This window comes from Saimiri boliviensis, chromosome 10, assembly GCF_048565385.1.
Source record: "Saimiri boliviensis isolate mSaiBol1 chromosome 10, mSaiBol1.pri, whole genome shotgun sequence".
Classification (NCBI taxonomy): Eukaryota; Metazoa; Chordata; class Mammalia; order Primates; family Cebidae; genus Saimiri; species Saimiri boliviensis.
The window spans coordinates 122,025,101-122,043,750 of NC_133458.1; the positions used below are offsets into that span (position 1 = coordinate 122,025,101).

At 35.6% G+C, this 18,650-nt stretch overlaps 1 protein-coding gene across 12 annotated transcripts in view; it reads right to left on the reverse strand.

Moving 5' to 3' along the window:
• Positions 1-18,650, reverse strand: part of BBS9 (Bardet-Biedl syndrome 9) — a 492,396-nt gene that overhangs the window by 205,667 nt on the left and 268,079 nt on the right. The window contains exon 20 of one of the 12 annotated variants that reach the window (XR_012512240.1): positions 6,383-6,458. The exons of the other annotated variants lie outside the window; for them this stretch is intronic. The gene's annotated coding sequence lies outside the window, so the exon portion shown is untranslated. The remainder of the gene's footprint in view (positions 1-6,382; positions 6,459-18,650) is intronic. 12 annotated transcript variants of the gene reach the window in all.

Genomic DNA, 18,650 nt, shown 5'->3' on the forward strand with positions numbered 1-18,650 from the left:
CATATAATTTATATTTATAAGAAAAAGCACTTTCCAAACAGTATGTACCTTATGACCCAATTTAAAACTATTTCTCTTATTTATATTTATACATAATCTAACACATTCATAAATCTGGAAGGCTATATACTAACTTTAAACTATGATTTCTTTCTGGGTGGTAGGATTAGGGTAATATTTCATTTTATTTCCTTTCCTTATCTGTATTTTCTGACAAAGAATTCTGATATTTAGTACTTGTGTACTTTTTAAAAGTTATATTGGAAAGAAAAGAAAGTAAAAATACACCATGCTAATTATCAAGTGTTATCTGGAGGTACCACCTTGTCCTTTCTTTAAGAAAGATTAGTGTTACTTAGTAAATTAGAGAATGCTTTTCTTGTTTGAAGCTTTCTCAGAGGATAGGGAGCAGTGGTGCACATAGAACACTGTTCCAAGATCTCTACCGTTTGTTTCCATCATTTTTTAAATCTGAAATCCCTCTATATCTCTATATTCCAGACTAAGAAAAGACAAAGTATGCTTTGCAATAACAAGCTTTTGCTGCACTCTGCTGGAACATTCCCTGATGTTCTGTACAAAATGATCAATAAAGTATGCCTAGGTCTTTGCTACATCTGGTTAAAATGTCCTCATGGAGGTTTATACATTTCTATTATTAATTAAGTATATTTTCAACTAATAAAATGGATATAGTTTACAAACATACACACCAAGTATCATCACGCTCACATATTAATAAATGGCTTGGGAGGCCGAGGCGGGTGGATCACGAGGTTGACAGATCGAGACCATCCTGGTCAACATGGTGAAACCCCGTCTCTACTAAAAAAATACAAAAAATTAGCTGGGCATGGTGGCACGTGCCTGTAATCCCAGCTACTCAGGAGGCTGAGGCAGGAGAATTGCCTGAACCCAGGAGGCGGAGGTTGCCGTGAGCCGAGATCGTGCCATTGCACTCCAGCCTGGGTAACAAGAGCGAAACTCCGTCTCAAAAAAATAATAATAAATGGCTATACATGCAATAGTTGATTATGATGAACTAGTGATTATGATGTACTAGAGGAAGTATTTTTAAATGGTATATGTCTTGCACTCCCTCAGGACTAGATCTTTTCTTATCTTTTCTAAACAAATTCAAAGTTCTATCTTCAATCATGTAAAAGTTGCTTTAAATTCCTTGGATGTACCTACTTGGACTCATAGTTTGTAGAATAATTTGTTTACAGTAAAAAAGTAAAATCAAATTAAAGCAGGCTGTTCTACAGTTTAAACAGCCAAATAACTTACACCTGCTTTATCTACTGATCAATCCTTTCATTTTTACTCCTTTACTGCCTCCTCTAAAACACACCTGCCGTCAACATTCAGCATGAAGTTCTCTTGCTGAAAAGCAAATCAATTTGTATTGGCCCATGATTCCATAAAACAGTGTCTAGAGAGGCCTCAATAATACAGATGCAATGGAAAAGAATAGTGGCCGGCTTGTTTCAACGATCTTCCAAGAGTAGTGAAGAAAAACTTTCACCTTAGCAATGTCTTGGGAGTTGCAAACACAGATGTTGGCAAGAATCCCAGCATACACAAAATACTTCTCAGTTTTTACTAATACCTGCTAAAATTATGTTTTGGTCTCTCTGCCTGGAAAGAAAAGTCTTGAATGACCCCTTCTTTTGACTTTATAATCTACATAAATCTCTCAAAGAGGATTCACAGGAAAAGTTTCCATGGAACATTTCTTTTCTAAAAAAAAAAAAGGGCAGCGGGTTCCTCAGCATTATCTCTGTCTCTGTGGATTTCTTGGCTGTGGTATCAAACAAGAGTGAGGAAATGCAGGAGACCCGAGGCCACAGAACAAAAGCACCTGCTGAAAGGCTTCAGCATGGATTCCTGCGCAAACCTGGTAACAGTATCGTAAGCCAGGTGCATACTAGTGTCCCCCTGTGTCTGGTGCTGGTCAGGCAGCAAACCCAGACCTCACCGCCAAAATAGCCCGGGTCTTGTTTTGCATAAATTACCTGCTACAAGACAACAGTGTATTGTCGAGAAGACACTGATCTAGCAAAGGGAAGGGAGCCAATACCGTTAAGACATTTGGAAAGGGCAGAACCTAAGCTCGGTCTCTAAATCCATTATCTCACGAAATCACCCAACGGAATATTAGCCCCATTTTACAGAAGATAAAACTGAGGTTCAGAGCACTTCAATCATCTGCGAGAGGTTGCAAAGGTAGTCAGGGTTGAAAAATAGATTTTCTGACCCCAAAATCTCTTTCAAAACCAACAAACTATCTCAGAAACCCCAGTTCTTGTCCCATCTCAGTTATTAATAGTGCAGAATCTTAGGCAGGTCATTGAATATTTAAGACTTCTTTTTATTCTCCTGTGAAATGAGGTAACTAAACCTAATTTCCAAGACTTCTTCAAATTCAAAACTCCATTATTCTCAGAATCTGTTCATATCTTTCTTTCACCACCTGCCCCCGCAACCAGTATTTTTTGGGTTTTTTTTTTTTTTTTTATGTGACATAAAGATGTTAACTCTCTAGGCTAAAAATCTTAAAGGTAATTTTAAGGGCTTCATATACCAGACACTCTCTGCTGCTGAGAATAAAGTTTGCAATTATCAGTAATCTCTCTGAACCTGATTTTTAATGAAGTATACAGATAATCAAATAAAAATAGGCCAAACAAAGCACCAAATGCTCTTAAAATATTTAGCTTAGTTTCAGGAAATTTCATTTCCTACTTATTATTTATTCACTACAAGTTTGAAAAATACCAAAAAAAATTTTATCTAACATATTTGGAATCAAGAAATAAGATTCCACACCACTATTAGGATCTGGTTCCACAACATTTTATTATCATAAGACAATCTCCAAGCATATTTATATAAGGTGACAGTGAACTTAATTAGAAAACTATTGCATTTAAAAAGCAAATGTTTTAATACTTTAAAATGGAAACAAGCTCCCTATTTCCATCAACAGCTTAACCAATCATTTGGCCTCAACCAAAGAATGGTTATTTCAAAAAGAAAGAAAGCAATATTTTCAAACTCTATTTTCAATAAAAAGGTACATTTTATTTCATTTTTGATGTACAATTTTAATTAAAACTTCAAGTCCATATATTGCTTAATTGACAGATATTTTCATTAACTAGCAAATAGTTAACCCATTGTCAGAATCCTGAAATAATGTGTGTGATGAAGAATAATTAAGGTAGCAAGGGCAAAAGGTTACTCAAGACTTTACTATAGTTTGAGTTTAAATTATAGGTTTTAAACAAGATGTAAGGACCAATTCACATGAAAAAAAAAAAAGAGCAATTTTAATGGAATGCAGAACAAATTAACTTTTTAACATTTAATACTACCCAATTGCATAATGGGATTTTGCTAAGTGCTACAGGGAGCAGAAAATAAAAGTAACACTGAAAGGTATGCTTGTTAACTACTTCAAGCTGAAGGTATTATTGATCTACTAAATGCTGTAGTAAATGGACACATTGTGACATGAAAGACTCTGGGTTCTGCCATCTGATTGGCATGTTTTGTGTGTTGTTTCTTTTTTTAAAAAGGAAATGGATCACAAAACTTTTAAGGAGTTTTGTTAACATATTCCCATAATGTCTTCTCAACACTTTGCAAGACTGGAAAAGGCTTCTCTTGCAGTTACCTTCTTCCCTATTAAGTCAACCAGAAAGGTGGCTACAAGATGCTTTCAAACCCAGCCCTCTCCATGGGGGTGGAGCCACCACAGCATTCCTGTCTCCAACAACCTAGGGAGTCTGCAATTCAATCTGAGCCTGTAGCTTGTAAAGCAATAACCACAGGGCATGGGGCAGCCTTTGTTTTCATCCAATTAATTGAGCGAAAATGGTTTCCACTGTGAAAAGACCCTTCATGACCTAGCCCCAAAGGTTGGCAAAAAAGAAATAGAACACAAGTCTGAGCTTCAGAATTCCACTGCAAGAAGTCACCCTGCCAAACACTGGCCACACACTCAGTCTCCCAAGGGAGAGGGCTTTTGCATGGTCAATTTTTGTTCCTAGTCATCGGGGGTTAAAATACATCATCAATCTTCCTCTGACCAAAAGAAGCCCTTCCACAGAAATGGCACACTGCAAATCTCAAAGGAACTATCACAACCACAACCAGCAACAAATGAATACATGGATCTGTCCATTAACACACATTTGTAATCAAAAATTTATCTAATGATCAACCTTTTCATTTTTACTCCTTTACAGAAGATAAACCTGGCCGTTAACACACATTTGTAATCAAAAACTTACAAAGCCAGAGGAACCAACACAATGCTACTTTCGAGAGCACTGAGAGCTCATTTTTAATTTCCTCCAAAGATGCCAAGGGCTATAGTAATTCACTCTATAAACTTATCGAGACACCTATGCTACGCTAGGCATTCTGTATGCAAGGCATTGTGCTTGGTAGAGTGAACAACATGGCCCCTATCCTCAAAGAACCTAGGACCTAGTGGCTGCACACTGGACCAGAACACAGTCTCAATCACCTAGGCTTAACCCTTGGCAAAAATAAAAGTGCCCGAACTCAGAAAGTGGATGTAGCAAGTCAATAGAAACCTTTATTGTTTCTATCTCTCCTCATTACCTGATCTATTTTCTGTTTTTTAATCTTTTGGTGAAGTTCCCAATGAACTTGGCTGAATGAAAGACTGGCCATTTGAAAGAGAAAATGGTACTAAGACTTATGTTAACCAAAAGTTGACAGTGAAAACTCACTCTGATTAGCTAGAAAATCCCCTTTCTTATAGTCAGGCATATACTAAAACATTGTGAATTCCCATGATCTTAACAGACTCTGCTAAACAGTTATGGCAACCTCTGTCTTGGAGCCTGGATAAACCTAAGACTCTCTCTCAACTCAGCATTTTTGGCAGTCATTACAAATTGTTCAAAATCATCATAGGAGATGAAAATTATTTGCTAATGTAATCTTAGATTGCATTGAATGACAGAGTAGTTATGCCCGATAGAAGGTTGGACTACATGACTAAGGTCAGTAGCAATGCCCCAAATCTAGGAATATGAAATTCTAAAAAGAGGAAGTATCCAACTTAAATGAATTATAACATTCCAAAAGTATGTTTATTGTAGAGTATTCAAGCCCATAGAAGGAATTTCCCCAGTGAGACAATGCTGTAAACTGTGTTTATTTCAAAAACTCACCCCAAAGATTATTTTAGCCCATAATGTGCTAAAATAGAACTGAATCTGAAAACAGGCATACTGATGTACATTAGTAAATGAAGATAGTGTCAGGGACTACTTAAAAGAATCACCCGCACATTTTCTATGCTGCATCAACTCATAAAATTAGTAATAATCCAGTAGTTTAGATTAGGCCTTAAAATGCTACTGTTCTTTGACTTTGTAATTACCATTGTAGAAATCTATCTTAAGAAAAGAATTTTTATTTAAAAAAGAATAGTCAAAAGAAAAAGTTAAACTCAGCCTAAGTCTTAATAAAGAAATCGTTAATTAAATTATCATTCATGGTTCCAGTGGATGCTCCACCTAGATAAAATTGATAGTTAAAACAGATGACAGTAGGAATGAGACTGCCAGGATTTTTAGATACCAAGAGTTGTAGGAATGCCTGGTTCGCCACACCTTTACTATTGAAACGGTATTTTATCTGAGTCAGTACTTGATTGAAGGCTATCAGAACTGCCATTTAACTCATTACCCAGTATTAACTATGAGGAGACCAGAAAAATTTACTCATAGTAAAAAATGACTTGACTCTTTTTCTAGGTCCTGAGTATCCAATTATTCCGTAACATTCCCTACTAAACTATATCAAACATTGTAGTCAACAGCTTTCAGAATTTTATGTAAAATCATTTTTATTTTAAGAATAAAAGCCTAACTCAAGGAAGAATGCTATCAAGCTAGAAACCAAACTTTGAAAAGATGAAGTATTTTATAATGTCATTTCTAGCCTACGATTCAGGCTCATGAAAAATATGCTTTAAAAAGAACTATATACCTAACTGGGATATAGCAAGTAATTTACCTCAAGTGATATAAAGCATAAACTTTCAAATGTTTGCAACTTAACACCAGAAAGATGATGGGACCTATTCTTGTTCCAAAATGATAATTGCTTTTTAAGCATAAAAGGATCTTAAAAATTCCATTGTGACAAAACTGGGAGTCCCAAAACAACTTGATAGTTAAAACACAGTTAAAGCAAAGGAGCACCTGCAATGACTGCTGAACTCCAGGAGCAGGAATGATAAGCATAGGCATGCAAGTTGTAAAGTGCATATCTCATTAGCAAAATAATTTCCTGGTCCCAGAGAAATTACTGGCAGAAACAAAAGGCATACCTTCAGAAACTCCCTGAAGAAAGGCCAGTTGCCCTTGGTACAGGACCAGAGAGTTCAGCAAATGTGTACTGAGCACCTAGAATGCATCACACCAGGCTCTGTGTTAAGCACTGCAGCATAGTAGTGAACAATGTTAGGTCTGGCAGTTAGTCCTACTCTAGAGACAAACTAAAAACAGACTGAAAATCCAATTCAACTAAATTGTACAGTACTTACCTCTACATAGTTTAAGGTCTTGGAAGAAAAAATGACACAGAAGCATGGCTATAAATTTTTTTCTAACAAGATGGGATCTATTACAAAAATACATTAGAATAACCTATCATTGAGCTATGCAGTTCCTATTAGTCGCTAATTTCAACCAAAATGATTTTCATGTAAGACATTTTAGTTAAAAAATTATGTATGATGCATATGCTCATATTTCACTTAAACACCATTTTATTTTTTCAGATATGTAAATAATCATCCTCAATGGCAAATGACTACAATAAGAAGCAATATTTATCCATGCTTATAATTATTATCTGTATAAAATATCATGTTCCTTGAGGCTAGACACCATATTATAAACATCTTTATATACTTCCTCCAATCTTAAAGACCCCTACATAGAGTAGATGCTTGATAAATATTTGATAGTAAAATCCTGTAAATTGGATCTCTAATCTCTAAATTTTAATGATAAAATAATATTCATTCTAAGAGCTTTTTTCCTTACTATCCCCAAATATTCTTACATATTACACTGAACATTTGTAGACTAACACTTTCCAGACTGAAAACTACCATAAAATATATTTCCTAGAATGAATCTATAGAAGTTAAATTAAGTACATATAGAAGTTCATGTAAAAAGCAATAAAAATACACCATTTTTGTGTTGTTTCTTGAAATCTGATCAAAATCTAAGTTTAAATTCACGTGTATAAGAAAAAGGAATAAATGTGGTTTGCCTCAAGAAGACAGTTTTGCAAGGTTTTTAAACTAGCTCCGCAAAACACAAAGATTGCATCTGTACTTCATGTGCTTAACAATAGGTTTGTGGACAAGCAAGAGTGTTGAAACCTTCTCAAAAAAATATTGTAAATATTAAAAAACTATGTCAACCTTTGTTCCACTCATGACTGAACTTGATACAATCAATAAAAATTAGTTTTGGATGTGGGATACTTCAGGGATTTGAAGTAGTTTGCTAAATAGGAAGCTAAATCCAATTACTTTTATGAAGATTTGGCATCTTCAACTGAAAACCAATATTCCAATTAACATTAGACAAATATCCAAGCTTATCCACATGTTCCAGGCATCCTTTCTGGCTAAAAGAAGGCTGCATTTCTGCATATAATTATTCCCGTATGCACATGTAGGGTCTGCACTATATTGGAGGTATAAAAAGCACACACACACAAAAAAATTTAAGTTCTTCTGTGGTCTGTGGCCAAGATTTTTTTTAACCATATATATGTATATTTTAAGTAGAGGGATACATGAAATAAGAGGTAAGAAAGCAGAAAAATAAAAGTACAGTGGATCTTATGAGACACGTGTGAAAAGGAGAAAAAGATAGGTTGCATTTAGAAGAGAAACACAAAGAAAAATTGGAGGATCAGATCTATGCTGGCATAAACCTCAACATGTTTTTAGGCTGTAAGGAAGCAAAAGAACAAGGGAAAGATAAAAAATATAACAGCCAGAAAAATAGACTCTTACGTAAATCAGTATTCCAGAAGCTAGTGGAAGATCAAAGGGATCAAGGAAGGGCTAATCTTAAAGAGAAAGTAAGCCAGGCGCGGTGGCTCAAGACTGTAATCCCAGCACTTTGGGAGGCCGAGGTGGGTGGATCACGAGGTCAAGAGACAGAGACCATCCTGGTCAATATGGTGAAACCCCATCTGTACTAAAAATACAAAAAATTAGCTGGGCATAGTGGCACGTGCCTGTAATCCCAGCTACTCAGGAGGCTCAGTGAGGCAGGAGAATTGCCTGAACCCAGGAGGCGGAGGTTGCGGTGAGTCGAGATTGCGCCATTGCACTCCAGCCTGGGTAACAAGAGCGAAACTCCATCTCAAAAAAAAAAAAGAGAAATTAAGTACTTGATCTTTCGAGACAAGAAGGACAGCAAAAAAAGTTGAGAATAGATGTAGACAAGTTTCTAGAAAGGTTGGTGAGATAATGAGGGAGACATAGCTGAGGGTCTTGCTGGGAGAGAGAAAGAAGGCTGAGTAGTAAGCTTGAGGTGACTGCTGACTGGCTAGGAGAAATTGGAGAGGTGACTGACTAAGGTGAAACCAACATTTTAGACAAATGAGTCTGGATGCATGAATTTCAAGTGGCAGCAGAAAAAGAGACAGTGTTCTGATGAGGCTAAGCTTCCTAAAGGAAAATAATGTACAGAGAAAGGGACTCATAGGCACAGAGTAGAAAACATTTGAAATGATCATTACTGGATTTCATGCCCTAAACAGAACAGGGAACATGAAAACAAATAGAAGAATAAGCCATCTCTTCTTTAACATACATCTTTCTCTGAGGTCTATTTGGCAAACAGTCATGGAGTGCTTCAATTATGTTAGTGTTCTGTGCTTTGGTGGGCAAGCACAGAAACAGCCCCAGGTGTCCATCCAAGCTCATCAGGAGAAAAGATGGAAGTACTCAAGAAACCATAATATAAGACAGAATAATGTAAGTAAATTTCACAACAGAGGTTTAATCATAGTGCTCTTACGGTTTAAAGTTAGAAGAGATCACAGATAACTGGAAAAGGAATGGTGAAATAGAAAAAGCTTGAAAGACAAAAGGGTCTCTGGGAATCTTCCAGAAAGAAAGATGAAGGAAAGAAAGGAGAAACACATGTAGCAAAAATGACATAAGCAAAGGCATGGTGGGAGAAATGTATATGGCAAATTTGATCAAAAAATTATAGTCTAATAAACATATGAAAAAATATTCAACATCATTAGGAAAATGCAAAATAAAACCACAGTGAGCTATCACTACACACCTACTCGAATAGCTATATTTTTTTTAAAATGGCCAACAATAAGTGATGTAAGGATGGGGAGAAACAGAATCTCATATACTGCTGGTAAGAATATAAAATAGGGCAACCTGGAGGCATCACATTACCCAACATCAACGTATATTACAAGTCTACAGTAACCAAAACAACATGGTATTGGTACAAAAACAGATATATAGACCAACAGAATAGAGAATCCAGAAATAGAGCTGCACACCTACAACTATCAATCTGACAAAGTCAATGAAAAAGTAAGCCTGGGGAAGAGACTCCCTATTTAATAAATGGTGCTGGGATAGTTGGCTATCCATATGCAGAAGAAAGAAACTGGATCCCTGCTATCATCATATACTAAAATTAACTCAAGGTGGATCAAAGACTTAAAATGTAAGACCTCAAACTATAAAAATCCTAGAAGAAAATATAGGAAATACACCTCTCAATATCAGCTATGGCAACAAATTTATGCCTAACTCTTCAAACATAATTGCAGCAAAAACAAAAATTGGCAAGTAGGACCTAATTAAACCAAAGAGCTTCTGTGCAGCAGTAGAAATTATCAACAGAATAAACATACAACCCACAGAATGAGATATAAGGAATTTAAACAAATCAACAAGAAAAGCAACTTCATTTTTAAAATGAGCAATGGACATGAACAGACACTTCTCAAAAGAAGACATACAGTTAGCCAACAAACATATGAATAAATGTTCACCATCACTAATCATCAGAGAAATGCAAATAAAAACCACAATGAGATACTATCTCATGCTAGTCAGAATGGCTTTTGTTAAAAAGTCAAAAAATAACATACTCATGAGGCTACAGAGAAAAGGGAACACTTCTACTGTTGACAGAAATGTAAATTAGTTCATCCACTGTGGAGAGCAGTTTGGAGATTTCTGATAACTGAGAGTTAAAATACCATTCAACCCAACAATCCCATCACAGAATACAGACCCAAAGGAAAATAAATAGTTCTACCAAAAAGACACATGTACCCGTATATTCATCACCACATTATTCACAATAGGAAAGACATGAAACCAACCCAGGTACCCATCAACAGTGAATTAAATAAAGAAAATGTGGTACTGGGGACTATTAGAGTGGGGAGAGAGGAAGGTGTGGGTTGAAAAACTACCTATTGGGTACTATGCTCACTACCTGGATGACAGAATCCACACCCTAAAACTCAGCATCACTCAAGCTACCCATGTAACAAATCTGCACATGTACCCACGAATCTAAAATAAAAATTGAAAATTTTTTTAAATTTTTTAAAGAAATTGTGGTATATAAACACCATGGAATACTATGCAGGCACTAAAAAAGAATGAAATCATATCTTTGCAGCAACATGGATGTAGCTGAAGGCAATTATACTCAACTAACACAAACAGAAAACCAAGTATTGCATGCTCTCACTTAACAGTAGGAACTAGACATTGGGTATATATGGACATAAAGTTGGGTACAACAGATACTGCAGCAATATAAGAGAGGAGAAGAAGGAAGAGGGGTAAGGGTGGCAGATTCATTCAGACTGTATATTTACCGTTGTAACAAGCCTGCACATGTACCCCCTGATTCTAAGATAAAAGTTGTGGAAATAAAATAAAAGGGAGCAACCATTGAGGAAAACTGACAGATGAACCTCAAAAACATGATGCTAGGTAAAAGAGGCTAAAAACATATTGTATGATTCTATTCATGTAAAATATCCAGAAAAGGCCAACCTATGAAGACAGAAAGTGGATTAGCAGTTTCTTGCAGTTGAAGTGGGACTGAGGATTAGATGTAGCTGGGCACAAGGGGGCTTTTTGGGGAATGGTAATGTTTAAAATTGGATTGTAATGGTTGCACAACTCTACAAATTTACTAAAAATCCTTAAATGATACACTACAAAAGATGAGTTTTGGTATGCAAATTTTATCAATAAAGCTGCATTGTTTCTTTTTCAGAGGATAGGGTAGCTTGACCAGCATGTAGTTTATGCAGAAATAGGAGATGAGATTAGAAGAACTTGCGTACAACTCTTCAGAAATTTTTGAATGTCGGAATGAGAAGTTTCAATGTAATCTAATAGGCAACAGGGATCCCCCTGAAGGTCGTGGAATAAGACAAATACAAACAAATAAAAACTACACATAATTGCATTCATAAAATTAACTTTAATGTGGCAGATAGATAATTAACTTTATCTAACATGGTCAAATTAGTTGACACATTTGACCATAAAGACCAAGACCTGTGAGCTTCCTTGAGACCATGGCCTGGATTTAGCAAGGACATGAGGAGTCACTCTATAAACCATAAAGTATCATCAGAGGGGTTTTATTTATTTTATTTTATTTTTTTTTGAGATGGATTCTCACTCTGTCACCCAGGCTGGAGTGCAATCTCCGCTCACTGTAACCTCCGTCTCCCAGGTTCAAGTGATTCTCCTGCCTCAGTCTCCCAAGTAGCTGGGACTACAGGTGCATGCCACCATGCCTGGCTAATTTTTCATATTTTTAGTAGAGATGATGGGGTTTCACTGTGTTAGCCAGAATGGTCTCAATTACCTGACCTTGTGATCTGCCCAACTTGGCCTCCCAAAGTGTTGGGATTACAGGCATGTGTCACCGTGCCTGGCAAAGGGTTTTATTTAACCCTATATAACATGGCTTACTTTCTAACCTGACTCTGGCATAATATCACATGACATTATATAAGGAATGAAATCAAAATATTTTACCCCAAATATGTTTCTTTGTCATACTTGAAATAGCCCTGCAAAGCTGTCTCTTGTGGGGAAAAATCTACATTCTGTAGAATCCCCTTCCCTTTCCAGGACTTTTTCCTGGACAGAATCAACTGAGAATCTGATACAAAACATTTGCAGTCTGTTCTCTGAAGCCTGCTGCCTGAAGGCTTAATTTCCATCAAAGGAACATTGGTCTCCACAATCTCTTATCTCATATATATATATATATATATATATATATATATATATATATTTTTTTTTTTTTTAAATTGCATTTTAGGTTTTGGGGTACATGTGAAGAAATGTCAGATATAGGTGAAGGGGAGGAAGGCAGACAATCTCTTATCTTAACCCAGACATTCCTTCTATTGATTCTAGGTCTTAAGACAACAACTTAACTCTTTCAACCAATTGCCACTTAGAAAATCCTTGAATTCACCTGCCAGGAAGCCCTGACCCCACCCCTTCAAGTTGTCTCACCTTTCCAGGCCAAACCAACATCTTACATGTATTGGTTGATGTCTTTGTCTCCCTAAATTGTGTAAATCCAAGCTGTAGCCCAACCACCTTAGGCACAAGTTCTTAGGAACTCCAGAGACAGTGCCCCAGGCCACTGGTCACTCATACTTGGCTCAGAATAAATTTCTTCAAATATTCTACAGTTTGACGCTTTTTGTCAACAGGCAGATCCTCTCAAATATTTCACCTTGAATCACAAAAGTAGGATAAAAGATGGAGGGAAATGGTCCCATGAAAATCTATGACATCCATAGGAAAAACATCTCCAAGAATATGGCTTCTGGCTCATCCTTCCAACTAGGAATCAACTGAAAAAGAATATTAAGTGATGGGCTAGAAGTCAATCCTAGATGAGGTGGGGTGGAAGAAAGTGGGGAAATCAATATTTGGGTGAGGGCCTAATTCTCTGAAATTAATATCCTCTTATGAGAGATTTGGAAATCACATAAAAAGGAAACTTAAAAACTACTTTCAAGCAATACTCTGAGCACTGTTAGCTCTCTGGATATTAATATACGGAGAAACATATCAGGGTTGATAAAACTGCACAGCTGTTCATAGATATAAAGACAGTACACCTTTTTCTTTTGCTGAGAAAGTTTACAAAATAATCTCTCTAGGAAACTGGCTTTGGTTTCCTCTACTTAAAGAGAAAGAGAAAATGAGGGCAAGGGAAGGAAGGTGGAGGGGAGGATTGTGAAGGTTATAAGGGTTGTAATAATCACCAATTCACAATTCAACCATTGAGAACTCCTTTACAAAAAACTAATACAAAAAGAATAGTTGTACCAAATGGGATTAAACAGGAAGACAGATAACATAAATGAAAGAAATCCTTATATAATTATAGATAATTGGAGGCCACTTATGTATTTTTCTGTCATCACTGACACAAAAAGATAAGATTTTCATTTCCTTATAATGAGCCCATTAATAGTTTTATTGTAATATTAGAAACATCTTCTTTCCGAGTATATCTCAAAGGACTATTTTTTAAAAAAGATCAAACAACAAACAGAAAGAAATTTTAGCAGAAGAGGGTACACACTGATTACTTCTGACTCAGAATAGTTTATTTCAGAAAGGTGATCAAATTTCTGAATCTGATAAACTTACCAAGATAAAATCCTAATATTGAACTTACAATAGAGGCAGTTGTTCAAGCTAACACTAGCAAGCAGAAAACTCAAATGCAGATTGAAGAACATGAAGATAAAGAAGCATGCATTCAATTTATAAAAAGGAACACGCCCCAGGGAAGTAAAGCATACCAGATGGTTATTAAAAGAAGAACCTTTTCATATGATAATAGGTCTGTTCTCCCCTCGACGTATATACAACCCCTATTAATGTCAATTAGCATTACATACCTAAATCCAGGGAAGCATAATTCCAGTGTTATAATACTTTGCACTTACTTTTCTGAAACTAATTCAACTGCACAAAGCCCTATAACTTACATCATTATCATTACAGTCCACCTAACAAATGCTGACTAGGCAACGATCTCACCCCAGTTTAGGGGCTGGCACTAGATGATGCTTAAGGCCCCACTGATTTCTGAAATTCTAAATTGATGAAAATTTAAGATTCCAAGTCCCTTTCCATAATCACTATGGAGGTACAATAAATAATTACTGAGAATTTTACTGCAAGACTAGCACCATGAAAGAAGGTACTCAGACACGTTCTATCAACAGGGTCCACAAATTAAAGCGAAGAAGGTGAAACTCAGAGAGATGAAGTGATATGCCAAAAGTCAAAGAACTGAGACTAGGACTCAAGTCTGTTGACATAAAATTTGATGACATTGTTTTAAACAATATTTGAATGTGTGGTTTTTATGAGCTAATGTTTCTGGTGGTTCTTTAATCACCTAAGAGTGCTTCACAAGTGCCTGCTATTGACATCAGTGAGTGAAAATCATTGGCTCAGTGATAGTCTGTTCATGAATAAGAATGTAAAAGGACTAAAGGAAAGAAAAAAACTCAAGAAAAAAGATATTATAAGAAACAATATAAAATGAAGAGCTGATGATTCTCTATGCCTGGTACTGCACTGTCTAATAGATAGATAGTCACAGGTAGCTAATTCACTCTTGAAATGTGCTGCAAGTATAAAATAAACCAGATTTTTGATGATGTACTATGAAATATAAAATATCTCATTAATAATTTTAATTTTACTACCTGTTGAAATGATATATTGAATAGATAAGAGTTAAATAAAATACATTGTTGGGCTGAGCATGGTGGCTCACACCTGTAATCCCAGCACTTTGGGAGGCCAAGACAGGCAGATCACTTGAGTTCGTGACCTGCCTGGCCAACAGGGTGAAAGCCGGTCTCTACTAAAAATACAAAAATTAGCCAGGAATGGTGGCACATGCCTGTAGTCCCAGCAGTGAGCAGAGATAATGCCACTGTACTCTAGCCTGGGTGACGGAGCAAGACTGTCTAAATAAATAAATAAAATAAAATACATTGTTAAAATTACTTTAACTTCTTTCACTTTACTCTTTTAATCTTCTAGGAAATTAAAAATAATATATGTGGCTCACATTTGTGACTTGAACAAATTTCTGTCAGACAGTGTTGGCTAGACTCTACAGCTACACACAGATGATGAATATATCAGGGATGTATTTGCAACAAACACTCTTTGGAGATTACTCTGAGCCAGATGAAGAAAATTTTAAAAAATTCTGAAAGAGCTTTGTATATTGTTTTGTTTGGCTGAGAAACTAGCAAGGGTCAGACAGAGCAAGAGAACAACCACCTTTATATTCACTCAAGCATACCATTCAGTTATCTAAGTGCTTCAGGAATAAACTAACTCATACACGGAATACTTCAGAAAACTAAACATTCTGAGACAAGAGAAACAAGTTCATAGGGTATAGACAGGAATGAGAAAATAGCTCCCACAGAAATACCAATGAAGAACAGGAGTTCCATGCCTGTATCCCAGTTTTCAAAAAAACTGTTATCTGAGGTTTTACATGTGGTAAAACACACATAAAATAAACTTTACCACCTTAACTATTTTCAAGTGTACAATTCAGTATATTAATGCATTCATATTGTTGTGAAAGTTATTTTTATGTTCATCAAATTTTTTTTAGTTTTTATAATTTTTTTCCTTCAACTATTATTTTAAGTTCAAGGGTACATGTGCAGGATGTGCAGGTTTGTTACATATGTAAACATGTGCCACAGTGGTTTGTTGCACAGACCAACCCATCACCAAGGTATTAAGCCCAGCACCCATTAGCTATTCTTCCTGATGCTCTCCCTCCCCTGGCCCCACCCCCACGGGTCCTAGTGTGTCTAGTTTCCCCTTACAATGTGTTCAGGTGTTCTCATCATTCAGCTTCCACTTATAAGTGAGGACATGCAGTGTTCGGTTCTCTGTTCCTGTATTAGTTTGCTGAGGATAGTAACTTCCAAGTCCATCCATGACCCCGCAAAGGACATTCCTGCATAGTATTTTACATGCAGGAATGTCCTTTGTGTAGTATTCTGTGATGTATATGTACATTTTCTTTATTTACTCTATCATTAATGGGCATTTGGGTTCATTCCATGTCTTTGCTAATGTGAATAGTACTGCAATGAACATATGCATACATGTATCTTCATAATAGAAGATTTGTATTCCTTTGGGCATATGCCCAGTAATGAGATTGCTTGGTCAAATGGTATTGCTGCCTCTAGGTCTTTAAGGAATCACTACACTGTCTTCCAAGAAGTTGAACTAAATTATACTCCCACCAACAGTATAAAAGCATTTATTTTTCTCTGCAACCTCACCACTATCTGTTGTTTTTTGATGTTTTAATTATACCCATTCTGGCTGGTGTGTAAGATGGTATTTCATTGTAGTTTTGATTTGCATTTCTCTAATGATCAGTGCTGTTGAGCCTTTTTTCAGATGTTTTTTTGGCCACATGTATGTCTTCTTTTAAGAAGTGTCTGTTTATGGCCTTTGCTCACTTTTTAATGGGGTTGTTTTCTTCTTGTAAATTTGTTTTAGTTACTTGTAGACTCTAGATATTAGACCTTTGTCAGATGGAGAGACTGCAAATATTTTCTCCCATTCTGTAGGTTGGCTGTTCACTTCATCTTTAGTTTTCATGCATGGTGTAAGGAAGAGGTCCAGTTTCAACTTCTGCATATGACTAGCCAGCTCTCCCAGCACCATTTATTAAATAGGGAATTATTTCCCACTGATTGTTTTTGTCAGGTTTGTCAAAGATCATATAGTTGTAGGTGTGCAGTCTTATTTTTGAGTTCTCTATTCTGTTACATTGGTCTATGTGTGTGTTCTTATTCCAGTATCATGCTGTTTTGGTTACTATAGCCTTGCAGGATAGTTTGAAGTCAGGTAGGGTGAGGTGTCCAGCTTTGTTCTTTTTGCTTAGGAATGTCTTTGCTATTCAGGCTCTTTTTTGGTTAGAAAATAGTTTTTTCTAATTCTGTGAAGAATGTCAATAGTAGTTTAATGGGAATAGCATTAATCTATAAATTACCTTGGGCAGTATGGCCATTTGCATGATATTGATTCTTCTTATCCATACGCTCATCAAATTATAATATTGTTTAAAATTGCATAAAAATATAAAGTCATCTAAAACAAACGCACACATTTTCAATGTTTTGCATATGTATCTTAAAGATACATCTATTTCATTATTTGTAACTTACTATATACTATTTAATAATCTGCTTTTTTCAGTTATATAAAATGTTTTATATCACTCCAATTTCGAAAATAATGAAGTGCAATAATGATATGAAATAACATCATATCAAATAGTTGTGCTATGATAAACCTAATCACTTTCCAACTAGAAAGCTGGTTACAATTTCTTGCAAAGGTAATTAATCATAAATGAACATCTTGATGAATGTATTATTTTTCTTTGTGAAAAAGAGAGAAATATTTCTTTCTTTTTCTTTCTTCTTTCTTCTTGCCTAAATATTCAACAGTAAATTATAGGGTGAAAACAAAGAAATATTTAAATATTATTCAACAGTAAAATTATAGGATGAAAACAAAGAAAGAAATATTTTTCTTCTTTCTTCTTGCCTAAATATTCAACAGTAAAATTATAGGGTGAAAACAAACAAATTCCACTTTTTCACTAACATCTCAGTTTTTTTTGTTTTGTTTTGTTTTTACTTAATACCCTCATTCATCCACAAACATATGATTGCAAATTTCTGTGTCCTCCTCCTTTCTAACTTGTTTACTCTATTACCTTCTGAGGAAGAATTTCCTTTTACCTCCTAAGTGGTTATATGAAAAACAAGCCCAGCAACATCACCACATCCATGAAAACTCCTTCTCAGTCTCTCAGCATATTATTTTTACTTGTCCATGACAGTGAGGAAAGTGGGCCTCTGAATGGTTTCATTATATATTCCTCTGTGTTATCAGCCAAAATCATGCTCATTTACAAAGCCATGGACCAAAAAGCTCTTAGACTTCTGCGTGACTTAAAATGATTTTTATATATCAATACTATACAAATAAACAGTAAAAGGAAGTTTTAACTACAGAAAACGTAACAAATAGCAAACTTCAAACCACAGGATCGCTATTTAAAATTATGCCTAATACAGCCTCTGTTTTGTAGAAGAGAAAAATCAGCCAACTCCTTCTCCAAAACATTAATGACTATCAGTCATTACATCACACATATGTCATCTGACACCAACTTTTAGCCCAGTAAACATTTTCCCTCTGCAACAACAGAGGGTTAGTGTTAAAGTGAGGAGAAAAACCCTAGCACATATAATAGCATCAAAACATAAGCCAAGTCATAGGATGAGTCTAATTTCTCCCATTTTCATTTACTCAATCAGTCTTGCTTTGACTAACAAATTTATGTGAAGATTTTATAATATAAGAGAGAATTTATCTGGCAAAGCTTTTCTGCCAATAAGCATTAGCATTTGAAAGCAAAGAA